We start from the raw sequence: 8,139 nt of genomic DNA on the forward strand, positions 1-8,139 counted from the left end.
TCTCTTAAATGCACAGTAGGGAGAGATTTTAGACAAGCTTATGTGCTCAAGGTACCCTGAAGTGACCTGAGGAAGGGTATCTTGTACGTGAAAGCTTTCTCCCAGCTATGCAGTTGGTCTAATAAAAGATATCACTCCCCAAAATATTTGCTTCTGATAATAATTTTATGAACTTCTGTAAAATGTGAAAATACCTGTGGAAATAAAGATCAAATCAGATAATACACAGTCTTACAACATATGATTTATATATGAGTGGAAGAAATAATCCACAATTTTTTCATGTGAGAATGAGAAAGAATTCACAACTTTTCAGGAACATAAAACCATTTTTAGAAATGCAATGAGAATACCAGAACCTTGGTTCATTGTTTTTATGCAGAAACAAACTTTTAAGAACCAGTTTTCTAAAATGCTCAGGAGCCAGCAGTTTCCACTGGAAACAGGAAATGATAAGCAGTTTTGAAAAACTGAGCACCTATTTGGGGGATGTAATAGGAAGTTCTGAGTATAAAGTACTTTTAAAAACTGTCACAAATATTTATAAGCATTATCTTCACAGGCTCTGAGCAAATCCAACTCCAACCAACAGATCAAGGAGAAGGCAAAAAGTAGCATTCAGTATGTCCTGGAATCAGACTCCAAGACAAAGCCAGAAACTAAAATTATAATCACAGATTCAAAGAAATATTTATTTATGGTCATCCACTTGCATGTGCACAAGCAAACTTAACAGAAGTAACTGTAATTAGGGGGTGCACCAATGTATTGGTTGGGTATTAGATTAGCACCAATAAAAAATTAATTATGTTATTGGCTATCGGCTTTTTTGGTCACTATAGCCGATAATTATGGCTGCATGCCTCAAGCACCCTGGCAAGCATAGTCTGGTTCCTGCGCCCTGCTGCTGGCCTGAGTCCATGGCAAATTACAGGTTCCGCAAGCAGCAGGAGGGGGAGGGTCACCAGGGAGTGGTTACAAGGTGCCATGCTTAGCAACATAGAAGTTTCCTGTTGCTGCTGCTGCTGCCATGGCAACACCATGCACACAATAGGGGCCTGAGCACCTGGAGCTGCTGCAGAGATGTTGGCCTGTGCGTGGGCAGGAGAAGACACCACCATGTGAGGGACATTCCACTCTGCCAGGCACTGGGCACCTTTGCAAATATGGCTTCTCCCTGGCAGCCATGAGAGCTTGGCAGTGCGGGGCCCACTGGCACAGAGGCAGTGGCGTACTTTGGGGTTCCAAACACACACAGTGCTGCTGTCTGTGTGAGGATCCACCTCACCTGCCCAAGATGGCAGCACGGGCTGTATGGGAAGCAAGGCTGCAGGTAGGAGCCATGGGTGAGAGGGCGATGTATATGGGAATAGGGCAGTCACCACTTTCCTCATCGAGAACTGGAGCAGGCAGGAGGCGTGTGAGTGTGTTACATGTGTAAAACAAAAAAAAAAAGGTTTATGTTAATAGTTTAAAATGCCTTGCACTATTACTAAATATTGGTTATTGGATCACCATCGGTCAATATGGCTGGTTAATCATCAACTATTGGTATAGCAAAGAAAATGTTTATGGGTGCATCCCTAACAGTAATACATTTTGAATTATTTAATTAAAAGATTCCTGTATTTCTTTTACTCTTGAAATTATTTAACACTCAGATTGAAACCTAGATTCAGTATTTGTCATACATACTAATATACTTCCTCAGGAACAGATTTCATTCAAAATCTAACCATGTCAGTCCTGTACAAACCATGTACAGGGTTGTATATGTACAAGTGTTTGTTACAGATAACAGGTGAATGCAGATTACATCTTACACTGAAGGTAGGAGCAGGTTCCTGACAGTGATACCAGACTAAGGTCATTTAGCGGAACCAAAGGTTACTTCCTCTTCTCTAGGAGACCCCTTCCCTCTTTTTATGATCCTACTTGAGCCCTTCCTAATCAATCAGTTTTCAAGGTTCCCCTTCCCAGAATTAATGTTTCCTTTGCATCAGTCTTAACAGTAAAATATTAATTTCAAGTAGATACTTAAAATTAATTTTAATGGAAAGATAGGAACAAGAGGCCTGATATGTAAAATATGTAAAATATATATATATTTTTTACATCTGTGCATACATATATTTATAAAACGGTATTTAGGTGAGAGAGATGTATTTACATCTTCAGTGCCTATTAAATTCATGCTGGAAAGCTTCATTAACTAGCTGTAATCTCAAGAACAATTAATCTCTTGTACCAGAGGTACACAGAGGAAAGACTGGGTCCTAAAGGACTAAAGAAGGGCAATATAGTAAATGGAATAGTAAATATAGAAAAGGAAAATAGGCTGGCACAGGGTATTAAAGACCAACCAGCCTAACTTCAATCCCCTGGAAGATACTGAAACCAATTATTAAACAATTAATTTGCAAGATCTAAAAGATAACGAAGTGATAAGAACAGCCCGTGTGTGTTTGTCCAGAGCAGACACTGCCAAACCAAACTAATTTTCTTTTTTTGACACGATAACTAGCCTACCAACTAAGAGGGAGGCAGATGTCACATAACTTAGTAAAGCTTCCCCACATAACATTCTCATAAGCAAGCTAAAGAATTATGGCCTAGATATAATCACCATCACCTGGGTATACAGCTGGTTGAAGACCTTGAGGACCTGGCCCATTATCTTTCCAGGTGTCAAGGTCAGACTGACAGGTCTGTAATTCTCTGGATCCTCCTCCTTTCCTTTCTTTAAAGATGAGCACTATATTTGCCCTTTTCCAATAACCTGAGACCTCACTAAACCTCCACAAGTTCTCAAAGAGGATAACCAATGGCTCTGAAATTACATAAGCCAATGTCTTCAGTAGCTCAGGGTGCATCCCATCCAGACCTATTGACTTGCAACATAAAAACTGCCATTTACTAGGTGACACTATAGGTCCACCTTGGCCAATATCCTGTGTCACACAGCGGCAGAGAGTGGGTGCTGAAACAGAGTGAACAGGGTATAAGCACTGGTTCCTTTCCTACTTGAAGCCTTTAGGCTAGGGACAGACATTCAAAAAGCCTGAGCCTGAATTGATTCAATCTTTGCAGGTTAGTCTAACCTGCAGAGAGTGAACTGGTTTGCAAGTGGACAGATGCTTGGCACATGCCTGCAGTGGCTCAAACCAGAAGCCCGGGGGCACTAAAGCAGCCCTCCCTTCCACAGGGAAGCTGAGCTGAGGAAGAGGGGCATGGCCAGATTCAGGCAAGCCTGAGTAAACCCTGACTTTCACCTGCAGGGTGCTGAGGGTGGGGGAAGTGGGAGCCTGACCAGATCACTGTGGCAGAATAGGAGGAGGAGGAGGAGGGGAGCGCTTTGTCCACCTCACTGATTCCCTGACAACTGGGAGCAATCCTAGCACACAGAGCTGCGGAGGGAAACTCTTCCCCATCTCCCTCTCCCCCACTGCCACAGGGCGGGGAGGGCAGCTCTGTTCGGTGCTGGGGGACTGTTCCCCCTCCTCCTTCCCTCTGCTGCTGAGGGGTGGGAAGGGCGGCTCTGCAGGGTTGCCCAGCACCAGAGGGGGACTCTTCCCCTGCTCTGCCACTGCTGTGGGGTACAGCTCTATGACAGGCTGCCTGGTCCCAGAGGAAAGCTCTTCTCCCACCACGCAGGGTGAGAAGGGGAGGGGCTCTGTTCAGTGCTGAGGGGTGGGGGGGGCTCTTCCTCCTCCGCCCCTTGCTGTCGTGGGATGGGGAGGAGGGCTCTGCAAGGCTGCCTTCCCCCGATGGGAAACTTCTCACCCCCAGCATCTTCCCTCGCAGGGCAGGGAGGGGGGCCTGTTCAGTGCTGTGGCAGGAGGGCTCTTCCCCCTCCTCCTCAACCCACCATGGGGCTTTGTGGGGCGCTCCTGGCCCAGCCCCATGGCCCAGACCAGCTTTGCTCAGACCTGGCCAAGGTAGCCACGATTTGGGTGGGGCCACCCCTGGCAGCTGCGGCTCAGTGACTGGGATGTCAAGCCCTGTCAGTGAGTGCAGCCTGGCCTGGCCCAGCACGCAACCAGCGGCTGGCCAGGCAGTGGACTAGCAGGGCTGGCTCAGAGGTGCCGGCGTGCCCAGAGCCCAGTAGCCACCCATCATTGAGGCTGGCTGCAGCCCCACGAGCCCCCATGGCGTCTCGGAGCCAGCCTGGCTAGCACCTGCTATCTACATGCTGGGCTAGGCCAGGCTGCGCTTACTGATAGGGCTCAACATCCCCGTCACTGAGCCACAGCTGCTTGGGGTGGCCCCACCCCCGCAGCCTGGTCAGGCCATGTGGCTACCTTGGCTTGAGCTGAGTGAGGCTGGTCTGGGCCATCAGGGCAGGGCCACCCCTAGCAGCTGCAGCTCCATTACAGCTGCTCCCCATGCCCCAGCTGGACTGGGCTGGGCTGAGCTGAGGAGTGCCACAGACTGGGGGAGGGAGGGGGGAGGAAGAGCCCCACTCTGGGGCCAGTCAGCCTGGCATACAGCCCCCCTCCCCGCCTTGCAGTGGGGGAGGAGCAGAGGAAGAGTCCCCCTCTTTGGGCTGGGCAGCCTTGCAGAGTCCCCTTCCTATCCCAGGAGGAGGAGCAGGAGTCCCTCTCCAGTGCTGTATAAAGCCCTCCCACCCTGAGGGGAGGAAGAGTCCCCCCCCCCAGCACAGAACAAAGCCCTGGCATGACCCCATTAAGATGAAGGCGGCAGGGAGAAAGGTTACTTCTTTCCTCCATCCCTTCTGCCCTGCAGCCAGGGTCTGCCAGCCCCAGGGACCACTGCTGCAGCCCCCTCCCCTTTGCTCCCCAGCAAACAGGTAGACCCTGGCTGCGGTGATAGAGGAGGGGAAGGAGGGAAGAATTAACCTCCTCCCTGCCCACTTCGCCTTAATGGGGCTATGTCGGCCAGTGTCTCTGCTAGGGCTGGTCCCTGGCTTGGGCTAAAGAGCAGAGAGGAGGGATCAGCCCTGAAACTGAGAGTCCCACCCAGCAGCCCTGAAGCAGAGAGCCCTGTCACCAAGACCCAGCCCTGCAGCAGAGAGCCCCACCCAGACCAGAGAGCACGCTGGAAGACTGGTTTAACTTAAACCAGGAAGGGGTCTGGGACAGACAATGGATAAACCGGTTTAAGCCAAATCAGTTGAGTCTGATACTACATTCAACCAGGTTTATCTCAAACTAGTGTCAGCCATTTTCAAACTGGTTTATGTGCACTGAATATCTGTTCTGTTACAGGTTTAAACCAGTTTCTGATCACTTAAACAGGTTTATATGTAACGTCTATCCCTAGCCTTAAGGTTTAGGAAATTCTGAGTCAGAGGCTGTACCTCAGCTCCCATACTCAATAGCTATTGGTGCACCTTTCCTCCAAGAATTCATTCATTCCCTTTTTGAAAGCATCTAGCTTCTAAGTAATCCCTCACTTACTTCAAATACCCTAGGCTGCATGTCTCTTTCGCTTATCATTTCTGCCAACTGTACTCATCTGGTAGTTGCCCCTTATTTGTGAAGACTGAAGTAAAAAGGCATTAAATACTTCAGCATTTGCTGCATTATCCATAACTAAATTCTGTAGCGGGCCTACCGTTTCTTTGGTCTTCCTCTTGAAATACTTATAGAATTCCTTTTTATTACTTTTATGCCCCTTGCCAGTTGCATCACAAATCTTGACTTGGCCTTCCTAATTTTCTCCCTGCACCCCCATGTGATACACCTATGTTATTCCAAAATAATATGACCCATTCCACTTTTAAATTCCACTTTTTATAGGATTCCTTTTTGAGTTAACTCATTGAAGAGATGCTTGTCTAGCAAGGCCAGTCTCCTACTGCACTTCCCTAAGGGGTACCTATAACAGCCTCTGCCAATGGGACACTACAGTCAGGGGTACTCTCTTCAGCCTGCACCAGGGCCTCACCTACACACCCACGCAGGGACAAGCTTTTCAAGTCCAGTCTCATTTTGAAAAACACCATGGAAAAAGCAGTGGGCTACCCACATCAGCCTCCATCAGGCACCAATCAGGGCAAGACTACCTACAGAAGCCCACAGAACTACATTGCAGGGCAAAGACCATCCTCAACAGCACTTTGAATACACCCCCCACCCCCAAAAACTGGCCTATTCTCCTCACCCACAGCACTTGGAAACCCCCCTTCCATCCCATGGTACCCTCAGCAGTACCACTGAACCTCTACCCAGGGATTCAGGCATACCACTACAGTCTTGATTTTCCGTGCCTCAAGATCGCATTCTTAGAACTTTCCCCTCTTCGTTGGTCAGGAAGTTGGGGCCAATTGCAGCTCCACTCCACCTCACAAATTCTGGGCTAGTACTCATCACAGGAGGGGGAAAGAGCCTGGCATTCAAACCTCTTCACCCCACTGGGTCAATATGAAGGAATGAGGTCATATCACCCTGAAAATCCATGAACCTCATTTTGCAAAACACCACTGGTAGAACACGCATCACCTCTATGTTGGTAGTTCCACAGGCAAGCTCTCCCTGAATCACCAAGAGCACCACACTGGAGTTTCTAAAGAACCACATTTTATGAACCTATGGGCCCTGCTACATATTCAAATTAAAGCTTGATAGAAACCACATAAATTGTTACACATTTTCAAGCACTACTTTTATGCAACTATAAAAAGAGCCAACCAGCTATAGTCCTATGATATTACCTTGTACATGTGGCCAGTTTAAATTTACTGCACAATTAACCAGTTCATAGAATCATAGAAAATCAGGGTTGGAAGGGACCTCAGGAGGTCATCTAGTCCAACCCCCTGTTCAAAGCAGGACCATCCTCAACTAGATCATCACCACCAAGGCTTTGTTTAGCAGGGTCTTAACCTCCAAGGATGGAGATTCCACAACCTCTCTGGGTAACCTGTTCCAGTCCTAGTGAGAAACTTTTTCCTAATGTCTAACCTAAACTTCTCTTGCTGCAATGTGAAATCATTACTGCTTGTTCTGTCATCTACCATCACTGAGAAAAGACTAGCTCCATCCTCTTTGGAACCACCCTTCAGGTATCAAATCCCCTGTGGTCTTCTTTTCTTCAGACTAAATAATGGGTTCCCTCAGCCACTCCTCAGAAGTCTTGTGCCCCAGCCCCCTCACCATTTTCATTGCCTTCTGCTGGACGCTCTCCAATTTGTTCACATCCTTTCTACAGTGGGGGGCCCAAAACTGGACACAGCACTCCAGATGTGGCCTCACTAGTGCTGAATAGAGGGAAATAATCACTTCTCTCAATCTGAGAGCAATGCTCCTATTAAGGCAGCCTACTATGCCATTAGACTTCTTTTCAACAAGGGCTCACTGTTGGCTCATATTCAGCTTACTGCACACTGTAACTCCCAGGTCCTTTTCTGCAGAGCTGCTGCTTAGCCAGTTGGTCCCAAGCCTGTACCAGTGCATGGGATTGTTCCGTCCTAAGTGAAGGATGTTGCACTTGTCCTTATTGAACCCCATGAGATTTCTTTTGGTCTAATCCTCCAATTTGTCAAGGTCTCGCTGAATTCTAGCCCTACCCTCCACCGTATCAACTACTCCCCAAAGCTTGGTGTCATCTGCAAACTTGCTGAGGGTGCACTCCATCCCATCTTCCAGATCATTGCTGAAGATATTGAACAAAACTAGATGATCTCCTGAGGTCCCTTCCAACACTAATTTTCTATGATTCTAGGAAAACTGACCCCCAGGACTGCGTCCAGTACTGGGCACCACACTTCAAAAGGGATGTAGCCAGCCTGGAGAGGGTTCAGAGGAGGGCCACCCGCTTGGTGAGAGGGCAGTAGGACAGGCCATATGAGGAGAGACTGAAGAACCTGAACCTGTTCAGCCTCAGCAAGAGGAGGCTGAGGGGGGATCTGGTGGCTGCCTACAAGCTCATCAGGGGGGATCAACAGCAAATAGGCAGAGCTCTTTCTCCCCAGCACCACCTGGGGTGAAGAGGAACAATGGTCATGAGCTGATGGAGAATAGGTTTAGGTTGGAGATCAGAAGGCAATATTTTACAGTTAGGGTGGCCAAAATCTGGAACCAACTTCCCAGGGAGGTGGTCCTCGCCCCTACCTTGGGCATATTCAAGAGGAGGTTGGACGATCACCTGTCTGGGGTCTTGTGAACCCAGCATTCA

At 48.1% G+C, this 8,139-nt stretch overlaps 1 protein-coding gene across 1 annotated transcript in view; it reads right to left on the minus strand.

Moving 5' to 3' along the window:
- Positions 1–8,139, minus strand: part of SHLD2 (shieldin complex subunit 2) — a 123,937-nt gene that overhangs the window by 44,112 nt on the left and 71,686 nt on the right.

Source organism: Alligator sinensis, unplaced genomic scaffold (assembly GCF_000455745.1).
Source record: "Alligator sinensis unplaced genomic scaffold, ASM45574v1 scaffold374_1, whole genome shotgun sequence".
Taxonomy (NCBI): domain Eukaryota; kingdom Metazoa; phylum Chordata; order Crocodylia; family Alligatoridae; genus Alligator; species Alligator sinensis.